We start from the raw sequence: 22,600 nt of genomic DNA on the forward strand, positions 1-22,600 counted from the left end.
GTTCTTTGAAGGAGTTACCCAAACCTATGTTGACTTCAGTTTCATCTGGAAGAAGGATGGGTGACTAGATGATCTGTAAAATTCTCTTTATCTCAGAAAATTCTATTATTCTGAGGATGAAAAAGCAAACAAACAGCTCCTGAATGCTTCATGAAACATAAGTAAAACGCCTTTGGTGCCACGAATTTTCTACCTTTGTCTGTCCATGCTTTCTGTGGTAATTCCAAGATTTACATGAATAAGTGTGCATCTTAATGGTAAAGATTAAAATGAGAGGCAGTGAAATAAGGAACAAACATCTAAATCATGCATGCATAATTCCTGTCCTAATGACATTTTGGAAACTCACTATATTGCTGTAAGTATTTCTTCTATTTCTAGGAGGAAAAAGAATATTAATATTGCATGCCCAGAATATGAAATTTGTTGTGGCTAATGAGACGTTCAAGGGCCTAAAGCTATACACACACACCCGGAGCCGGGGCGAAGGCTGGGCTGGAGTTTCGGCTGATGGGACTACCACCTGGGATTGGCCCACCCAGGCCCCTGCTTGCCTCCTTTCTCTGCCCACAGGGCATCTACATCCCCGGGCCCTGGCCAGAATCACCAAAGTATTAAACGCCAAGAAACATTTTGTTCTCTGTTCCAAGTGATAGACTGAATTTGAAAAGGAAATGTCCTTGTCAAACCTCAGTGTTTCTGAGTCTCCTCCGGGGTGACTAAAAGAAGGATGGAAAAGACATTATTTGTGACATGGGTGGTAGGAAAGGCATGAATTCTGGTCAGGTATGACTGTAATGGCCAGTCAAGATGGGAATTAAAGCCTTTTAATAGTTGAGCAAATCAAAAGACATCTTTTTCAAATTGCTACTTCCCAAATCCCTCAAATCTTTCTGTACTGTGAAAAAGTCTTCATACCGGCATTCGGACTGTGACCTTGTCAGAGTAGGAATTGCCCCAATGCAGACTAGTTCCATCTGTGCCCAGCCAAATTCTTCTGATTCTCTTGACATTGTATGGCCACTGCTGGAAGCCGGGACTCTCCACTGGTTGATTTTCTATCACGAGATCAATTTAACTTTCTGCCAGTCAGTCAATCAGAGGGAAAGGTATTAGTCTATACCTGTGATTTCATTTGTGTTGGAACCTCCTGGTCTAAAATCTCCCTCCATAAGTACAAGAGAGAGAGAGAGAGAGAGAGAGAGAGAGAGAGAGAGACAGAAAGAGAGAGAGAGAAAGCTAAGTCAAAACTCAACTTCTCTGATAAACTCAATTTAGTTCAACAAATAGTTATTATATGTTTCATGGACGGGTCTGTATTGACCACCATCTAAAGTAAGCACAAATCACCATTAGGCACTGGGCAAAATTTTGCTAATGGACATAATATGTATATGTATCATTCAATACAGGGTCATTTAAAGAAGGTAGAGAAGGACTACTTAGAGGGTCAAGATTATAAAAATAGCTTCCTGAAGGAAGTGGTTCTTGAACTGAGAAGACCAGTATGGATAGATCATCCATGGTAGGATATAGATACATATATGTAATACATAATGCATAAATAATAAGACTGGAAATTTAGGTTCAGGACAGCTTTGAAAGGGTTTTAAAAATCAAAATTTGACCACAGATACAATAGGGAACAACTGGAGAAGTGATAAGTGAGCCTATGGGAACTAATGAGATCATCAAGACAGAAAAGGAAAGAGCCCAGGATATATATAGCATTGGAGGCAAGGTGGGTGCTGGTCCACCTAGACTTAGGGACAATGTGAAGGATCATGCTCCTGCAAAGAATACTAAGACATGGCCCAACTGGTGGAGAGCAGAGTCATTGAAGTGGAAGAAATGTCCAGAAATTGGGAGTGGCGAACAGTATGAGTCAAGAGCTGCAGAAAGGTTGTGGAGAATGATGACTGACTGAGAAAAGGCTATTAGATCTAACTATTGAGAGCTCACTGTCAACCTAGGGCCGGACCATCGCCAGTCATCTCCACCTTTGTCTTGCCATTGGACTCCAATGTCTCTGGAGGAGAGAGCAAGGCTGATGGCTTTGTGTAGCTCCACCTCGCCCAGACCCAACTCAAGTGCAAGTCCAGACATGGCTTATGATGACAACAGCTTAGGAGAGGGAGCGCTTTCACTGGAGTATTAGGGCTAGAAGTCAAATTGGACAAGCTGAAAGGGGTTCGAGGCAACAAGTATAGAAAGCATTTCTTAAGAGTTTGATTGGAAAAAGAAGGAGAGGTACAAGGTTGATCATTTAAAGGAATGGCAGAGCCTGGTGGGAATATGTTTGGGTCTCTTTTTTTAAAGGATAAGGGAGATGTAAGTGTGTATATAGGCATCATGGAAGCAGCCAGTGAAAATGAAGAAGAAGGGAAGTGACAAAAGGGGCAAGTTCCTAAAGGAGACGACCCAGATGGCCCTGACAAAGAGAAGAGCCGTGTCTTCCTCCTGGCCTAGAACAAAGGGGGAGAAAGTGGAAGTTGATGAAGAGAAGTTTTGAGATATGGAATGAAGTGGGAGCTTATTGTGAATTTTCTTGGTAAATTATGAGTCCCCTTTAGAGAAAGAGAAGAGAGGGGTAATGGATAAGGTTTAAGGAGAAAAGTGCACGGAGGGTGATTGAGAGACATTTTGGGATGCTGAAATCTTTTTCATGAAGTGGAAATATATATACCCAACTGATGATGCTTTCTAGTCTGTCGGAAAACTCTAACAGTTGGCAAGGTGATGACCAGCCATGGACTAGATCATTGAATGAAAGGAAAACCCAAAGTTGATCAAGAACAGAGGCTGGATCTAATTATGGTACTGTGTCCCAGATTTGGCCTCTGAGAACAGCATAGCAGGAAGAGTTTAAACTAGCTTACCTGCCACTTCCCAAGTCCTTCTTTTGCCAAGACTGTCTTCTGTGCCTTGACATATTCTTCCTCCTCAACTTATGATGCTTTCCTTTCCTTCTAGAATCAACTCAGGTGCCACTTTCTAAGGAAAGCCTTGCATGAACTCCTTTGTTCTCTGAGGACTGATCTCCATATCATGAGGGTGGTGTCTTGATTTGCAATTGAACTAGTTCTTAGCACACTCCCGGCTTTGCCTCTCTCTCTCTATCTTTGTCTTTTGAAATTCTCTTGCATCCATTTATCCTTTATACATGATCTATCTCCCTCATTAGAATGTAAGCTCCTTTTACCTTAAGGGGTGGTGAGTTCCCCTCAATGGAGTTTTTCAAGCAAGAGCTGGAGGTCCATTTATTATTTATGTTATAGTAGAGATTTTATTTATTTAGATTTTTGCAGATATGATTTGGGATAGCACTAGGATCCTACCCAGCTCTCAAATTCTGTGGGATTTTATGAAATAACATGGATTTGCAATCACAAGACCAGGCAGATTTTAACTCAAAATATATATAATGGTGGGCAAGGCATTCATTTTCCAGGAAACAGCTTTCTTATCGGAAAAATAAATGGACTGGATTAGGTAATACATATGCTACCTTGAACTCTTAATTTTTTGATACTATGACAGTATACTGTGAGACAGTCCTAAAGTAGGGCAGTCTAGCCACTTAGGCTTGAGATTAAAATGCAATCAAGTATTCATGGATCACAAACAAAAGAAGAATATAAGTTTCTTGAGGGCAGGGGCTGGTTTTGCTTTTGTTTTGAGTTTGTTTTTGTTTTTGGTTTTGGTGGGGCGTTGTCCAATGACCTAACACAGGGTTTTTCAGGAATAAAAAGCGGTTTGAATGGAATTGAATAGACATAAGTCATCCAATGATTCTTAGCATCTGATAGTCTTTTGGTGTAGTGGGCTTTGCTATAGTGGGCTGTCAACCAGGTAATCAAGACCTCTAAGTTTTTGTAGACTGACTGGACTGATAGTGTTCTTGGACAGTCCAGTGACCCCGGCTGCCCTGACTCTGATAGTGAACTCGACAAGTCTGATGTCCTCCCTTACTCTGGCTCCTCTGCCCTTCCTTTTGTTCTTTCTCAAAAAGGAAAATGGCTCCCAAAGGGTTTTTGTAACCAAATTACTTTATTTAGGATTTCTGCACAGCTAAATAATTTCCAATTTTATTGTTTCCGACTTATTTTTTCAAGTAGGAGACTTGGCCTGGTTTAAAAGTATGGAACACTGCTTTGAAAGTGCTTTGGGATCCTGCAGGATACAACCCAAGGCTTAATAATATTATATCATATAAGAGCTGGTAGGCACAGGAGTGACAGGCCACATGGTGTTTAATCATTTAATCTCATTTCTAAATTATTCAGAAGGATTCCCAAGACAAATGTTCGCTTCATTTTGACACCAACTTCAGGTAGGCTTGACAAGTAAAAAGCATATTGCTGCTTTCTTTTTTTTTTCCTCTGCCCTTTTTAAAAAATTCACCCTTACAAGCCAGAGATGCTAGTTAACTTCCTTATCAAAGACACAGCTGCATTAACAGAGATTGGGTGTCAAACAAAATAGAGATTATACCCCATAGAAACCGATTTTCCCCAGATACCCTTAAATCCCTAAGGTGGTCAACAAATACTCAGGCCTGACAGAAATGACTTTCTTTCTTGCATTCAATGGAGATTTGGCTTTTTCAAAGGTGGCCCTCTGGGACGTTCTGAAAGCTTTTCTCAAGATTGTATCATTTACTTGTCTGCCATGACAAAATGCCAGAGAGAAGGAAAGCTGGAAGGAAAAGCTGGATGTAGCCTCAGAAAGCAGGCCCATGCCAAGGTCAGAGCCCACTGATTTAGTTTTCAACCACAGAGTGAGTCACTGAAGAGATTGGGACTGCAAAAGCAAACAATTAAACCTGAAGATCTTCTAAAGAAGGGAAAAGATCCGGGTAACTTAAGAGTCTGCCTTCTATAACCCAGACACATGTGATTGTAATGAAGAATCTTGATTCCAGGGAATAGATGAGGAAAATCACATCCTTTCTTCCCCTGAGGATGTGGGGGACTATGAGTGTGTAATGTTGCATACATTGTAAACAGCCCATATACAAATGGGCCCAAGAAATATGCAAAAATTCAAAAATGATATGTGAAAATGGTTATGCTATAAATACAAAAAAGCATTGATAAAAATTTTAAATAATAATATTCTGCTTTCTGAGATGGAAGACTTGGGACTTTTTTCTTCTCTTTCTCATGTAGATGTAGAAATGTGAATTTCTCTCTTAACTTGAGCTAGTTTCTCATGTTGCTAATGAGAATTCTTGCAATATTTCCAATTGTCCATTCTTGATATCTTTATAGTAGAAGTGGGAAAAGATCAAAAAATAAGAATTACCAAGATGGCAGCAGGAAATCAGTCCTTCCCCAGATTCAGCTTCCCAGTTTTCAGCACAGAACATTGTGGTGTCAGACTTCAGTTCAGGCAATGGCTTGTCCTGAAAACTGAGCAAACAGTAGGTGTTTTGAAAATGTTTGTTGGATGAAAAAATGCTTGAATGAAAGAACCCTTGAAAGAAAATATAAACACATGGAGTCTTCATATTCTAAGAGTTTAATGAAATGAAAGAGTTAAATGAAAAGAGTGAAGAGAAAAAACGTTCTCTGTGTTGTCTGCACAGTGTGCAAATCTTAAGCACATTTTCATATTCTATATAAGTCAAAACATAAATCTCTGCAAGTGCAACCGACATTTTAAAAATATATCCAATTCTAGTAATCTCAACAATTATCTCTCTTAACAGACAAGCTGTGTTCCTTACTCCGGCTACCCTCCTTTTCAGAGGCCAGTCCCTATATCCTTTTTCCTTTCATTCATTCACAATCCATGAATAATTTTTATTATGTGAGAGAAAGTAAGAGCAGCTAGGTTAGCACTGAGTGATGGAGTGCTGGACTCAATCAGAAAGATTTATCTTTGTGGGTTCAAAACTGGCCTCAGACATTAGCCGTGTGACCCTGGGCAAGACATTTAGACCCAGTTTCTTCATCTTCTTAACACAGATAATTATAGCACTTATCTCATAGGGTTATTGTGAGCATCAAATGAGTTAATGTATATAAAGTACTTGGTAAAACTTACATGTTATCAATCCCTAGCCATTAGTATTATTCTTAGAAGGGAGGTTTCTGGTATTTGGGGATTGCCTTACATACATGAGAGAAGGATTTGAAAATGAATTGCCTGAGCATTCTCTTCCACCAGCCCATTTTCTTGGGATCATGGGTAATAGGTTTAGAAGGGACTTTAGAATCCATCAAATACAAATCTTTGATTTTACAGAAGTTGAAACCCAGATTGAGTGACCTTCCCATGGTCACACAGAAAACGAGTAGAAGAGCTGGCATTCCAAAGATCAGGCTTCATCCAACAGCCACCTTTTCCCATTCCAACCCACTCTATCCTTCCTTGGGGTCCATCCAAATAGTTTTTCATTCAAGGCTTAGACCATGTGCTTCCTCCTTGATGGTGCCTTTTCCCTATTACTGCAGACTACATTAAGCCCTCCCTTGTCTGAATTTCTATAGATTGTATGACTACGCCCAACATATACATTTATACTTGTATTATTCTTTCATTATTTCCCATCTTGAATCTCTAACAAGATTGTCAGCACCAGAAAGCCTTGGTTCACGTCTTAGGCTTCTTTTCTCTCCACAGTGGGGTCTAGCACAGGGCTAGGCTCAAGGTAGGCCTTCAGTAGATCCGTAATTTAAGAAATTCAGAAAAAAAAAGTATTACTAGCAAATATATACTAAGCAGTCGCTGAATAAATGACTTTATACTAGGCTCTACAGGCATTTGACAATTGCAATTGTCTATCACTGGTGTATGTGTGTGTGTGTGTGTGTGTGTGTGTGTGTGTATATATATATATATATATATATATATATATATAATTATCATTTGTGGCACAGAGATCCTCAAGGGATTCTGGGCTTGTACAAATCTGGGTTGGATATTAGGGGTCTGACTCCCCATTTCCCCCAAGAGGTTTCATATCTCCCTTTGGTTTTGCTTTTTCCCCAGGAAAAAAAAAAAAAAAAAAAAAAAAAAAAAACCTCCCGGGAAATGCATAAAACAACACCGAAGTCTGATTTGTGTCTAGGCCCCCTCATGTGTGAGGGACAGGATATCCACTCTTGAACATACAATGAGGATGTCAAATATGTGGCAGTTTATTTTTTTTTAATGCAAAAAAGCACAAAAGACTCACAACTGAATGAACAAATACAGGAAATAAAGGGATAGGGCCCGGACCTTTGGTTTTATTGAGATAAGGAACTTGTGGGTGAGGAACCTGACTATCCATGTAAGTTACCATTTCTTCTGCGACACATAGTGTTAAATGGCTTTCCCAGAAGCCCACAGACATCATGGAATTTGTACCCTCATCTTCCTGGCTCCAAGGAAAGCTTTCTGTCCACCATACCATGTTGCCTCTGATAGTTCAATTCTTTTCATGAGATGCTCCCAGAAGGTAACGTCTCTTTACACTAAGTAAATACTTTTACTCTCCTCAGACCTTTATCATCTCAACAACCCACAATACCATGATGCAAATTTTATCCTCCAGCTGTGAAATCCTCTTACTGGAGGCCCTCTTCTCCTCCAAGAAACACATAAGTGATAGAAAAAAATTAATAAAAAATTATTTTTAAAAAAAAGCCTTAAGGACTTGCTTGAGATTCACTGAGATTAATTGACTTGCCTGAGTAAAAAGTTAGTATGTCATAGGCAGGATTTGACACGGGGTCTTCTCAATTTCAAATGCAGCCCTCCAGTCACTGTACCAGACTGCTTCTAGCTAATCAATATCATTGCTCATTTTGGAAGCATAAATTCAACATATAGCTAATTTAAAGTTCTTTTTTCTTTCTTCAGGAAATCGAGAGAAAAAGAAAATATTTTAATTGAGGAAATATTATTTGGGCATGATAATTCTTTTGGAGTCCCAAGCTGGGACTCCTTAGCATGAATATTATATGCAAAGACATTAAATTTGAAGATTTCATAATGAGGTTTCTCAATAATATCAGATATTCTGCAGAGGACTTGTACCTCCTGATATTTCAGCTAGGACCTAGTTGGAAATTTCGTCACCATCAAATTTGCTTTTCCAGAGTTTCAAGCTATAAAATAAATTATTCATAATGAGTTAATTATCATCTCAATGTACCATCATTCCTATTTTTAAAATGATATTCAAGAGATTAAATACCCAAGAATTTAATCACAATTTGCATACACTAGCTTTGAAAATAAGTAACAGTCTCTTGATCAATGCAAAATCACAAAATCCTCCTGATGAAAAAGAGCCTGCGGCTGAATTTTAAGAACTCGAAGAAAGGATTCAGCCAAAAAAAGCTAATGACCACCCCCAAAGGTCATTTACAATTTGTTTTAATAAATTGACTCACATAACTGATTCTTATAAAAAGACAGAAAATAATTTCTATCTGATTTGAGGTGATCCTTTGGTTTTTTAGAAGAATAAGAGTTAGGCTTCCAAAATTATATTAAAACATTCATTCTTTAGTTTCTCTCCTGAATGCCAGCTGCTTAATTTGGCATTCAGGGCCCTCTACCATAGTGCTAACCTAGCTTTACAGAATTATATTTTTGCATCATTCCCCTTCAGATACTTTAGGATGCAGAGCAGGGTTTTTAAAGCTGTTTTTCTACTTCTTTCTTATTCTTTGTGATGGCTTTGGGAAGAGGAAGAAGGAGGGGAGATGCTGGGAAATGTAGGTAATGTAAAAGCAAAAGATACCAATTAGCATTTATTTTAAGATAATTCGATAAATGGGACTACTTGGTGTTCTGTGAACATATCCCGTATTTTCTCACCCCGTGACTCAGTGTTCCTTCCCCACAAAAGGGTCTCCTCTCACCCTTTGTCTGTTGAAATCCTACCCATCTTCAAGACCCAGCTCAAATACCTTCTCTTGTAAGAACCTTCTGTATCCTCCTGTTTCTTAGAATTGTCCAAGTTAAATAGAGGGCCCCAGAGGGAATAGGGAACCCTCTGTACAGCCAATAAAGTCTGGTAGTGTAGTGCCGGAGAAACTGAGGCAAGACAGAAATTAGAGAGTGTTTAATACTTTATTTGAAAGGGAGAGATTTACTGGGACCAAATGGATCCATGGTTTGGTCCCAGGGCTGAATGAGACTATCATCTCCAAGAATCCAGCAAACAATGTGAGTTGTGGCTCAGACTCAGGGGGTAGACTGAGGCAAGGGCAGAGTCAGGGTGTTGAGAGTGGGACGGGACTCTGACAGGGTGGGGTGCCACGGGAGATGGGGATGACGACATAGTGGGGGGAGGCACCCCAGAGATGGGAAGAGGCATCTTGATAAGACGGTATCTGATATTCTAATAGCTTGGGATGGGGAGAAGCATTCTGATATTCTAAAATATGAGATCTTTTATCCTTATCAAATATTCTGATAAAGAGGGAGGGGTAGTTTTGCAGGACTGAGCAGAACAATTATGAACTGAGGCAGAACAATTAGGGAAACCGAGGCAGGACAATTTAGGGAAACTGAGTCAGGATAATTAGGGAAACTGAATCAGGATAATAAAAGAGAACTGTGGCACAACAGTAGATTTTATGATGTTCTTATTTGGGCCCAGCAGAATAAGGCTTTGGGAGAAGAGTACTTGGAACCTGGACCTGTACACTAATCTTGAGTCCTGTTAGGGAGGGGGAAGAAGGACCCTTGGGCAATCCGAGGCTAATTGATATTCAAACTATCCACCATCTTGAAAAGGAACTTGGGTTTTTTACTACTGGTTTTACCCTGACCTGATGACTCACTTGTCCTGTTATGGAACTTAGATTTTCCCCTGTGCTTCTTCTCTTGAGAAATCAGGGAGACCACTGTATTTCTTAAAGGCTCCAGTTTTTCCCAGTTCCCATCCCGCCTCTTTCTCTTACCAAAATGTCACATGTAGACTTATTTATTTGTTTCTATGTTTCTCTGAGGGGCAAGCCCGGTTCACTCTATCCACTCTATCCTCAGTGTCCTGCACCTGACACACAGTGGGTGCTTAGTGAATATTTAAAGAGTCTGCTATTTATCATCATCCCTCCCTCAACTTATACACTTTGCCTTGCACCTGCTTTAGCATTTAAAAACCTTTGTGTGAAACTTCAGTGGGGAGAGAAGCCTTTTCACTAAAACAAATCAAAGTCCTTCCTGCTTTAATAGGATCATCTCCTTAAATCCCGGCAGCTACAAACAAATGACCACCCATAGGTGATCACAGAATTTGAGATTGACCTCAAAAGGAGATCTTAGACTGTGTGCAAAGGTGAAGGACTTAAAGATTAAGCACATATTGATCAGAGACTGTTAATTAAAGTAGATCAGGCCTATAGGCCCCAGTCATGTGATTTTAGCTAAGACCCGGACTGCATTCCATTGTCCAAAGAAGGAATTAAGTGGCCAAAGCTGTATGTCACCTTTTTCACTGTGTTCCACTGACCAAATAGGGAGATAAAGGTTTATGTGACCAATACCAACCTACAGAGGGTGGGATTTGGGGGGTTCTTTGTCCGAATGTATAAAAGTTGTAAGCATCTTCAAGTGAATGACTCTCCTCCTGTGGGTATCCTTGCTGTCCTTTTGGGCCCACAGGTCAGGACGGTCCGCTTCTCGAGATTCTAATAAATTCTTTCTGTACATCATTTGGAATGACTCCTGAGTAGTCAGTTTAGGTAGGTGCAATTGCCCCAAACAATTCATCCTGCCTGTCATTATACTGAGAGGGAAAGTGAGGCCCAGAAGCATGAAATAAATTATTCACTGTCATTTAGGTAATAAGAAATGGCACAACCAGAATTTGAACTGGGGTTCTCTGTCTAGGCAAATGTTTAGAAGAAAGACTCCCAGGATTTACAAAGAAAGCCTTTTCCTAAGGACTTCAAAGCAGGGCTTTGAAGGCAACAAGGGATTCTAAGAGGCAGACGTGAAGAGGGAATGGATTCTAGGCGTGGGTACCAGTCTATACAAAGGCAGAGAAGCTGGAGATGGAACAGCAGGTGCACCAGAGCTGGTCACAAATGGTGCCCAGAGTTAACCCAAGGTTTGCAGATGGTGGTTGTCAGTACTATGTCTGTGGCATGCCAGGAGTTACAGACAGAGGGTGAGGAGCTGAGCCTGAGAGCGCCAAGACCTGGTGGATAAGGCAAAAGCCCAAACTAGGCAGTGGGCCCACCACCACAAAGCAGGGCAGCCAACATCCAGGTGCACCCACAAATCAAAGGCCTGGGCAAAGTAGCAACAGAAACCAGGCAGGCCAAAGCATATGGTGAGCCTAGTGGGTCAGTGGAGGCAGTAGGCCTGAAATCAGGTAAAGAGACAAGAGGGAACCCATTATGGCCCACATATTGGCAGGAGGATGATCATAGTCCGGGCAGGCGGTCAGAAGCTAGCTACTGAAGGGCAAATCAAGGTGGCGGGCCAAAGTGCTCTCTTCTCTCTCAGAAGCGATCAACAATCCATTGAACATGAGCTTGGGCGCCTAGGAAGGAAGGAAGGAAGGAAGGAAGGAAGGACAAGGCGGGCAGACCACTGCGAGTGCCGTCAGTTAAGGACCTCTCACCTCTAAGGCAGAGTGCTGACCTGGCCAGGATCTGCTGTGGCAGGAACCAGCCCAGAACCTAGAGGCAGAGATGGGGGCAATAGGAAGTATCTAGAAATGATGATAACATAAGAACAAAAGGTATCCATAAAATTTTTTAAATGGAAGGTCATCAAATTAGCCTTCCTAATTATGTCACTTCTATAGCTATTTATTGGTTCAGTCATTTGGCTGGGTTATATTTTAATCCCTGATTAAGTAGGGTGGACTTAGGTAATACCAAAAGCTGCATTTGTAATGGAACTAGTCTAATTTCTTCTCCTGAAACAATTAATTAATCCCTTCTTAGAATTGGAGCAGCGTTGCCTAAAGGGTCAAACTATGGGAAATACCCACTCAAGGGAGAATCAGCATAATAAAAAGCCACTACTAAAAGGGGACAAAGAAGCATGGAAATTGAAGAAAAAAAAAATCTTGAGAAAGCAGCTTCACTGCTGGACCTGAGATGAAGGGAAGCTAAGAGAGAAATACACTGCTGTAGAAGAAGCTGGACCCAGGAAAAAGAATCTTCTCAATTCCCTTGTAACCTCCTTAGATCTTTCTGTCATTGACCTTGAAGTAACTTCTGGCAAGCTGCATGGTATCATTTCCTAGAATATCATGGTGAATAAATCCATTAGCCTGGTGACCCGCACTTGGCATTTCCAAGGAAATTTACAGCTGGTAGTGATAAGGTTGGGAACACTAAAAGCTGCCTATTGATGAAAATTCTGTTTCAAGAAAACCTGGGCAGGTTTTAAATAAAGAGCTCCCTGAAAAAATACTCCTCATATATGCAGCGGATGCTTGTGAGTCCTTTTTTTCAAAGGATCAAAAGTTTTTAGAGATATTATAGACATTTCAAATCGATTTCAACTTTGGCAGTTGTTAGGATTCCCTATCTAAGCACCTTTCGGGTACTCCACCAGTGACCACTGCCCAGTGTGTTACCAGCAGGCCCAAGTGGCAAAGAAGCACAGCATTTTACAGCTGGCTAGGAGATCATTAGTTCCTCCCCTCTCTGCTCCTTCCTCTCCCTCATCCCAGAAAAATATAAGCAGTTTCTGTTTTCCAGGAAAAAGAACTTGTGCACAGAGAAGTACAGAGTATACATGAGAAAAATACAGTCATTTGGGGACAGATGATAGGAGTGCTTAGGATTCAGGGGAGGAGAAAAGGGGATACACTGACAAAGTTAATAAAGGGTGGGGAAGAAAAGGGATGTTTAGCCCGATCACCAGAAAGTTGCCCTTCGGAGGAGACATGGGGTATGTTCATGGTGCTGCCCCGCTGCCCAGATGAAAGATTCCTCCCCACAACCCAATCCCCTTTACTCTGTGTGGTCACCAACTCACTGATGACATTTTCCTTCCCATGAACCACATTGTTGAGGAGTGTTGGCCTTAAATATGCCAGCATGGGAAATGTATATCCAATTAGTAAATTGGTTTTCTGGCCAGACCACATCTGGGATACTGGGGTTCCATTCTCCATGCCACGTTTTTGGAACAATGGCATCCAGGATTTCGCCCGAGAAATGAGGGGGTAAATGTCATGTGGGGAGAGCAAAGAATCAACGAATGAATAGAAGAAAAAGCATTAAGTAAGCAAAGCACTATACTATGAGCTGGTGATATAAATAGGAAAGCCAGACAGCCCTGTGCTCAAGGAGCTTACAATCTGATCCACAAAGCGAACTTGAAGGAGGTCCCTAGTATTTGGAGTGGGCCTTTGTGACAGTTTACAGGAGGATATGGACAAGGATGGCACAGAGTAGGCTGCCGTAGATAGGGTCACCTTGGAGGAAAATCCGGTGGAGGCTTGAAGTATTGATAAACTGGAACCTACCTGGAGGAGAGCAGCCCGGTTAATGAGTTCATGTCATAGGAGGAGAGGTTAAAGAAATTGAGAATGTTTGACTTGGAGAAATTTAGGAAAGTAATGATAGCTGCCTTCAAGTATTTGAAAGGTTGCCTTTTGGGCAAAGGATAAGACTTGTTTTGCTTGGCCATAGAAGGCAGAGCTTGGAGCAGTGAATGGAAACGGCAGAGAGGTATATTTAGGGAAAATTTCCTTTAAAATGAGAGTAGTCAGTGGATACCTTGGGACACAGTGAGTGGCCTTCAAACCTCACTCCCCTTTCCATCTGCTGCTCTTCCTGGTTTCAACTCCAAGGAACAAAATATTCTTTGGGTATCCCAACCACTTCATCCCCAAGCTTTCCCGGCCTCCTGTTGTGAGTCCCCTTCCCCCATTAGATTGTAAGCTCTTTGAGGGCAGGGACTGATGTTCTTTTTCTTAATTATATCCCCTGGACTTAGTATGGAGTCTGGCACAGTTTAGAAGCTTAATAGATGGGGATTAGGTTGGAAGCACAGGTTGGATAGCCCCTAATAGGAAATATCATAGAGAAGATTCACTCCTTGGAGTTACAGGTTAGACTAGAAACCCTCTGAGGTCCCTCGGAGGTGCCAAGCTTCTTGGTAATCAGACTGTCATGAATGTGACTAGCAGGGAGCTGACCCGGTAACTATCATCAGCACCAAGTGATCTGGTAAAAGGAAAAGGAGGAACCTGCAAAGCTGAAAACCAGACCCTTAAGCTAGTCACCCCCATCCAAACATGGCAACGCTGAGTTCCAGGCAAAGATAGCCCACCAAAACCAGTGTGACTCAGTTTTTTGTTATGGTTTAATTCTCCGAGAGAGATGCCTGGAGAAAATGTTGGAGGCGATCCATTCAAAGAAGAGGTTTTCTCTCTGCCCTGTGCAGAAATTCTTGGTGTGATACCAAATATTTGAGAGCAGGATGAAGTGGCTGATGAAAAGGGCAAAAGCCTCTAGAGGATTTCAAAATGCAACATCCCAGCAACACTTGCATGTGAAATGTGAAGCAGGAATGCAGAATTCTTTTTCCCAGAAACAAGGAAATGTTCTCTGGATTCACTGTCAGATTTCTAGCACCAGTGAATTTAGAAAATACAAATAAATAAAGTCAACATCTGTCGACAATTGTTTTTTAAGTGTTTAAGGAGGATTTTGAATGTTTTCATGTGTGTGTGTGTGTGTGTGTGTGTGGTTTAAATGTGGGAAAACATATTTTGATTATTTGGATGCTAACCAATTCATTAGATGGGCTTTATTAGATGGGCAACATTATTATTATTTGGCCATATTAATTGGCCAACATAGAAACTTGAGTTCAAATACAGTGTAGAGACTCAAAGAGTTTAAAAAGTAAGAAAACATTTCCTCTTTATTGTACTTAAAAAAAAAATTGAAGTCTTAATGCCAATAGACTTGTGATGGAATGAGCCATCGGTATCCAGATATAGAACTATGGAAACTGAATGTGGATCAAAGCTTAGTATTTTCATCTTTTTTCGTTGTTGTTTGTTTTCTTGTGTTTTTTTTTTCTTCTTTCTCATTTTTTTCCCCCTTTTGATCTGATTTTTCTAGCGCAGCCTGATGAATATGGAAATATGTTTAGAAGAACTGCGCGTGTTTAACCTATATTGGATTGCTTGCTTTCTAAGGGAGGGGGAAGAAGGGAAAGGGAGGAGAGAAATTTGGAACACAAGGTTTTGCAAGGGTGAATGTTGAAAACTATCATTGTATATATTTGGAAAAATAAAAAGCTATTATAAAAAATAAAATATTAACCAAAAAAAATAGAAGCCTTTTAAAATGAGGGTATTGGGAGTGGTGACTCAAATCCAGGTCTGCCTCCTTTAAGACCTGGGTTCTTCCGGTGTGCACAGCTGATTGCACTAGGCTTTGTGTTGTGAGAATTCTAACACTTACTAGATTGCAGCCATGGGCAGCCGGGTCTTCTTGACTTGACTTATTAGTAAAATAGGACTATTTTTACTATTACTTAGCTAAGTGTGGTAATGGCACGTAGTAAGTGCTATACAGATGATAGCTACTGCTGCTGGTGCTGCTGCTACTGCTATTGCTAATACTCCTACTCCTACTATTATTATTGCTACTACTAATGCTGCTGCTGCTACTACTACTGCTATTTACCAGTACTACTACAATTATTACTACTAATGCTGCTGCTCTTCCTCCTCCTACTAGTATTACTACTATTACTACTGCCACCTCTTCTCCTTCCCTTCCTTTCCCTTCCCGTGCCCTTTCCTTCATAAATAAATTAATAAATGCTAGTTTTTATTTACAGACAGCTATGAGGCACAATAAGTAGAAAACTGGGTCTTGAGATAGGAAACCTTCAGTTCAAATGTGGCCTCAGATTCTGACTAGCTGTGTGACCCTGGTCAAGTCACTTAACCTCTCTGTGCCTCAGTTTCCTGAACTATAAAATGGGCATAACAATAGAAATCACCTCCTAGGATTGTTGTGAGAATGAGATGAGATAATATTTATAAAACACTTTGTAAATCGTAAGTACTATGTAAAAGCTGGCTATTATTCTTATGATGACTGCTATTGAGAAATAAATACTAAAGGAAAAGAAGTGAAAATGTCGGTCTCAGAGAACAGGACTAGAACCCACCTTATAAGTTTACTTCAACCTATCAAGTGTTTATGTATAAGAAGACAGGATATATGGCACAATCATGTCAGGCAGGGGTTCCCAAACTATGGGCTCTAAAACTCTGGGGACCTGCAAACATTGCCAGTCTAGGACTGTGATTTAATCAATGTAGGGAGCTCTCAGAAAGGAAATCCTTTCCATTGTTACAAATTTGCAACTCACCTGTAACCTAGAGCCAAGGTATCCACATTTGGGGGATTACGCAACCCTATCAATGGAAAATGTTTAAGTGTGAAATCCAATATATATCTTTACTTATTTGTAAATTACATTCACGTCGCAGTATACTAATAATTATCCATTATTACAAAATACAAAACTAACGATTTTAAAAGGATGAGATAAAGACAAAATTTTATTTGGGCCTAAAATCAATAGAGACTCACTGGAGTTTGATGAGTCGGGTCAGATCTGTGCCTCAGTAAAAATCACTTTGACAGCTCACAGAAGGATGGACTAGAAAGGGGAGAGATGAATTAGGAAAACCAATCAGGAGGTTATTGCAAAGGTTCAGGGGAGGAAGGCCTGAACTTGAGCAAGAGGGGATCTGCAGATAAAAGCAGGAATTTTTCCAATGGAACTTGTCCAGCAGCTTCTGGTATACCTGCATCTGCATTAGGTTATGGCTTCCCTGAGGGGCTGATAACCAGCAAAGAAGGGAGTAGAGGAGATTGGGTGTTTGTCATTGGATGGGAGAGGTCAGAGTAGAAACATTTGGGGACGTATGGGTGAGTGTAGTTATTTTGGAAACAGGTCCCCCCCCCCCCTCCAATTTGCACTGATGGAAAGGGTGGGATGTGACTTATATTCCCTTTTCTCATTGGTAGATCAAACAGTCCTTGAGATGAGGCAATGGTGTCTCAGGGAGCCCCATCCCCAACTCCGGACAGTACTGACTTGAGACATGCCTAGGACATTGAGAGCTTAAGCGACTTGCCCAGAGTCACAAAGCTAGTATGTATCTAAGATGGGTCTTTATGATCCCAAGGCCTACTATAATTTTTAACTCAGTAAATAGTAATGGTTACAAGTACTGTCATATAGATAAACTCTATCTAGCAGCCTTGTTATTGTTGTTTTTAAAGGAATATATGCTTAGGTTGGAATGGCCTGCTAGACTACAATAGCTTTCTCCTTGTCTTCCTCGCTGTAATGATTTGTCACTAAACCTCCCTAGAGGATGTCCTAAATGTGCTAGTTGGGCTGCCATATTATTCTTTCAGAATCTCCAAGGTACTTCTGTATGGTTCAAGCTGACCAGATGTCATCTCTTTCTTACCACAAAATTCGCTTCCCTCCTTTCCTGGTCATACAGATTTCCAGTCATGTCTTTTATGGTACTTCTGACAACCCCAGGAAAAAATGATGTATTGGAAATATGTCAACATGTAGTCTTGTTTGAAGGCTATTTAGTAACGTTGGTAGTAAGCTGTGGAGCTTTGCGATCTTGCTTGGTCCTTCTGCATACAAAATCACAGCTTTTACATTGATGTGCGTTGGACTACAGCTCCAAATGCTGGATGGATTTTAGCATCTGAGTTTTGAAGAGAACAGTTGATTGTTTATGACTACCTTTCCCTCATTTCCTTGCTGTTATTATTGCTCCAAGTATCGATTCAAGCCATTATATGAAAAAAAAATGTAGACAGCAATATTTCATAAAAAAGAACAGTATTCCAAAATTAAAACTTATAATTGAACTCTTCCCTTCTGCCCTGTTTTCTTCTTTCTAATGTGTGTGAACAAACCTGTTTCAGTGATATCAAGGCTTGGGAAATAATCTTGTCCCTCCCCTCCAGGGACATGCCTTTCTTGACTCACTTCAGCAGGGAGACTCAAATAGCAAAAATTACTATAGCACAGTCCATGAGGATGGTTTTTCATACTCCCTTTTTATTGGAATTTCTGTGCTTGCTTCATAAAAATCAATACAAATGAAGTTTAATGCCAATAGCATTGATTTCTGATTCAACATGCTCTTTCATTGTGCAAAAAAGTCCTGTGGGTTAAAAAAAAAAAAAAAAAAAAAAAAAAAACACCTAGAGCAGACATACTGTAAGGAGACAGCTAGGTGGCTCAGGAATATAGAGCAAAGGACTTGGCCAGCAGAATTGACTCTAATTTCTGCCAAAGACACTCTTTTGCTCCAGGGCTCTGTAAAATTCTCTTGGCTTCTCTCAGTCTGACTTTCCTTATCTGTTAAACGAGGAGGGTAGACTTGACAGCTCTGAATCTGTTTGTGATGCTTGAGTAGTTATTTATGTGGAAACCACTTAGGCTCAAATATTCAACAGCTCTGGGACCGCATGAATGTGGACGTTTCTTCCGATGACGCAGACCACGAGTTATCCATACCCACCCCTCCTGTAGGACTCTTATTGATGCCCTCCAAGTCATTCACCAGGGAAGATCCATCTAGCATGCCGGAATGCCTTCCTGATTCTTTCTTGATGTTACCTATACACCAATGGATTGCAAGGGGTGTCCATCAGTTGATCCTTGCTCTTCACACATGACCATCTTCTTTTTGGCTCTTAGATTTTTTGGGTGACACCCTGTTCTCCTTTGTAATTCCTCCTTCACAAGGTGTTAATGGGGGAATACTGATATTTTAAGGGAACTTCACAAACCAATCTAATGTAGTTAAAATTAGGAGGGAAAGATGGAACTAGGGAAGTGGTCTTGGCAGCAAATTTCTCTGATAAAAGTCTCATATTCAAGATGTGTAAGAAGCTCATTCAGATTCAGATGAACAAGAGCCATTCTCGGTAGATAAATGGTCAAAAGATATGAACAGGCAGTTTTCAAAGAAAGAAATCCAAGTTACCAATAGCAGTGAACAGAATAAGGAGAACGATTTATACAACGACTACGACATTGTAAAGGAAAATAGCTGTGAAACACTTCAGAGCTCTGATCAATACACTGTCTCATTGTGATGCCTGAAGACTAATGATGAACCATGTTTCCCATCTCTTGGGAGAAAAGTGGTAGACTGGAGCCGCACAAAGAAACACACATTTACAAACATGGCCAAGGAGTTGATTCATTTTGTTTGCCTGTGGTTGCTGGTTACAGGGGAAGGCTTCTCTCACTATTCTTTGGGTCTCGAGATTCACCTAAGTTCTTAATCTACTGAACTGTGCTGTCTTTCAAACTACTTCTCTACATTTTTATCCACAAGGAAAGTATGAGTGACTTATCTTAATAAATTATCATCAGAAGCTGTACCAGTTCAGCTAATGAAGATAGAGCAAAAGCATGAACTATTTTAGAAGTCAGATGGGAAAAACAAAACCTTTTTTTCCAATAAACAGATATGTGATTTTATTACATTTGCAAAAAGCTTTGCTTTTCCCCCAAATACTCAAAATGTTACAGTCTGTTTTTAGATATACAGCAGCTGAACAGTTCCAAAACCTGTTCTCACCATAACTTGGAGTTAATTGATTAGGATGGTTTTTCTTTATGACAACATCACCCAGAAGTCTGAATTTCCTCTGATTGTGCTGTCATGCATGCAGGAGAGTTCAGTGACAATTACTTTGACCCAAAGTTATGGACAAATGAATTGACATATGCTCCATGAATAGGAGACTAGTAGAAGATGTTTCCTAAAATCAAGAATAAATTTGCTTCTCTGTGATTTCCTTCTCCTACTTCTTGTTCTGCCCTCTGGGGCCAAGCAAAATAAGTCTCTTTGGTTTTCTACCTGACAGGCCTTCAGATATTTGCAGGCTATGCATCTCTAGGTTTTTTTACCAGTCCTTGTTTGACATGAACACAAAGTCCTTCATCATCTTGCTTTCTCTTTTTTGGATGTTCTCTAGTTTACCAATGGCCTTCCTAGAATATGGGGGTCAGAGCTAAACACGATACCCTAGGAATCATCTCACTGTTCCTGTACACTTTGCTTTTCAATGCAGCCTCATGTGAGATGTCAAGGTCAAAACCAATTCCACATCTTCTTCAATGATGAAGAGCCAGACAAAACTAGCATTCAATGATGAAGGGGGAAGGAAACAAGCATTTATTAAGTTCTTACCATATACCAGGCACTATGCTAAGGGCTTCACAAATGTCATATCATTTGATCCTCACAAAAACCCTGAGAAGTAGGCACTACTATTATTCCCGTTTTAGAAAGGATAAAACTGAATCATACAGTGGTTACATGTCTTGCCAAATGTCACACAGCTAGTAGATATCTGAGTCTAGATTTGAACGCGGGTCTTTCTAACACCAGACTGGGCATTCTATCTACTGTGGTACCACCTAGCTCTCCATGTGAACTCTTTTAACTACCCTGATATGAACTTTTCACTCTGAATGAGAGTGAACTTTTGTTTCAAAGTGGCATTATATTAGCACTTTTCCCCTCTAATGGATCTACAGAAGGGACATGTTTGCCAACATTTGGGCCAAAGTATTTCTTTCCCATCTGTGTTATTTGTCTTTATAAAGCTGGAGACCAGGGCTAAATGGCAGGGTAGGCAGTATTTGTCTCTGTTGTTTTTTAACCTAAAATTTTCCCTTCTCATGGCCTTCATTAGGGAAAAATACTTCTTTCCTGAATCAGAAGTAAGTGTCAATAAGTTTCTGGATACTCTGAATTGAAAACATTTCAATTGGGTACAACAAGAAGTATGGTCTGAATGAAAGAGCGATTTGGCCCTGCCCTGAAGAGTTGGCATATAAACAGAAATTAGTTCACAACTGGAGAGAGATTTCCAGAGTCTGGCAATAGAAAACAAAGAATGGAGATATCAAGAACTGAGCTGGGGGCCGAGCCAAAATGATGGATTAGGGACAGTCACTCAGCAAAACCCTCTTAAATTTCCCTCTAAACAACTTCTTAAATAATATCTCAAATCAAATTTTGAAGTAGTACAGTCAACAAAAGGTCAGAATGAGTCATTTTCCCAATCTAAGAAAACTTAAGATGTCTGCAGGAGAAGTCTCTGACGATGAAATAGAGGCCTCTCTTTTCAGAGCTCATGTAACAACAGCAACAGTAGCTTTGAAAGTTCTCAGCCCAGAGACAGCTTGTCCAAACGAGATTACAGGAGACTCTTGGCTAACACTGGGTGCAGATAGCACTGATGGGCACTTTATTGCCTACACACTGTTTTGGGTTGCAGTTCCAGGACAGAAAGGAACACTGAGAATCAGTCACAAGGGAACAGAGGCTACAGACATTGGTCTAAGGCAAAGCGAGTGTTAGTGCTTGCAGCTACAGGGGTCCTTCCTGAACAGGGGATAGATCAGGAGAGCAGTGGCCATATCTCTCCCAGGATCACCCCACCTGGGAAGCACCCAAAATTTGCAGATCCTCAGAACTAGCTCTGAAAACTTTTTAACAGTAACAAGTCTGAAGTTTGAGGGCCTCCTCACCCCCAGGTGAACAGAGCCCAACTTTAATATAAAGTTCAGAGTCGAGAAATAGGCTACAACAATGAGAAAACAACAACAAGAAAAGGACTTGAGTATAAAGAGCTATTATGTTGGCAGGGAAGACCAAGACAAAAACTCAGAAGAAGACAATGATGTGAAAATAGCTAAAATCAAAACTCAAAGAAAAATGTTCATTGGACCTAAGCCCAGTAAAATTCCTGGAAGAGATAAAGACAAAGATGAGTGGTAGAGGAAAATTGGGCAAGAAATGAGAGTGATGCAAGAAAATTATGAAAAGACAATTAACTGACTGATAAAAGAGGTGCAAAAATATCAAAGAACATAATACCTTAAAAAGCAGAATTGGCCAAATGACAAAAGAGTTACAAAATTTCACTGATGAAAAGAAGTCCTTAAAAAGCAAAACTGGTCAAATAGGGAGAAAAAAGAGGTACAAAATCTACTGAAATAAAACAATTCTTTAAAAATTAGAATTGGACAAGTGGAAACTGATGACTATAAGAAATCAAAAACCAATAAAACAAATCAAAAGAATGAAAACTAAAAATAAAGTGAAATAATTGACATTCCTTTATGGGAAGATGATACGTGTAACTTTAGAATTTTAGCATCATTAGGGCAGCTAAAAGAAGTTGACGTAAACAGAAGGCATAGGTGTGAGTTGACTATGTTGGAATGAGCTTAAAAAAATGAAGGGAAGAGAAAGAGAGATGCACTGGGAAAAGAGAGAGAGGAGACATATAATGGGGAAATTTTGCTCACATAAAAGAGGTGCACAAGGAAGAACTTTTATAGTGGAGGGGGAAATGGGAGGGTGGCAGTCCATATTTAAACCTCACTCATCAGAATTTGTTCAAAGAGGGAAGAACATATATCCACACTCAGGTGGACGTAAAAGTCTAACTTACCCAATAGGGAAATAGAAAGAGAAGGAGATAAAAGAGGGAATGATAAAAGGGAAGGCAGATTAAGAGAGGTAGTAGTTAGATGCAAAGTAGACTTTTGAAGTGGGACAAGCTAAAAA

The sequence above is a fragment of the Sarcophilus harrisii genome, chromosome X (assembly GCF_902635505.1).
Source record: "Sarcophilus harrisii chromosome X, mSarHar1.11, whole genome shotgun sequence".
Lineage (NCBI taxonomy): Eukaryota > Metazoa > Chordata > Mammalia > Dasyuromorphia > Dasyuridae > Sarcophilus > Sarcophilus harrisii.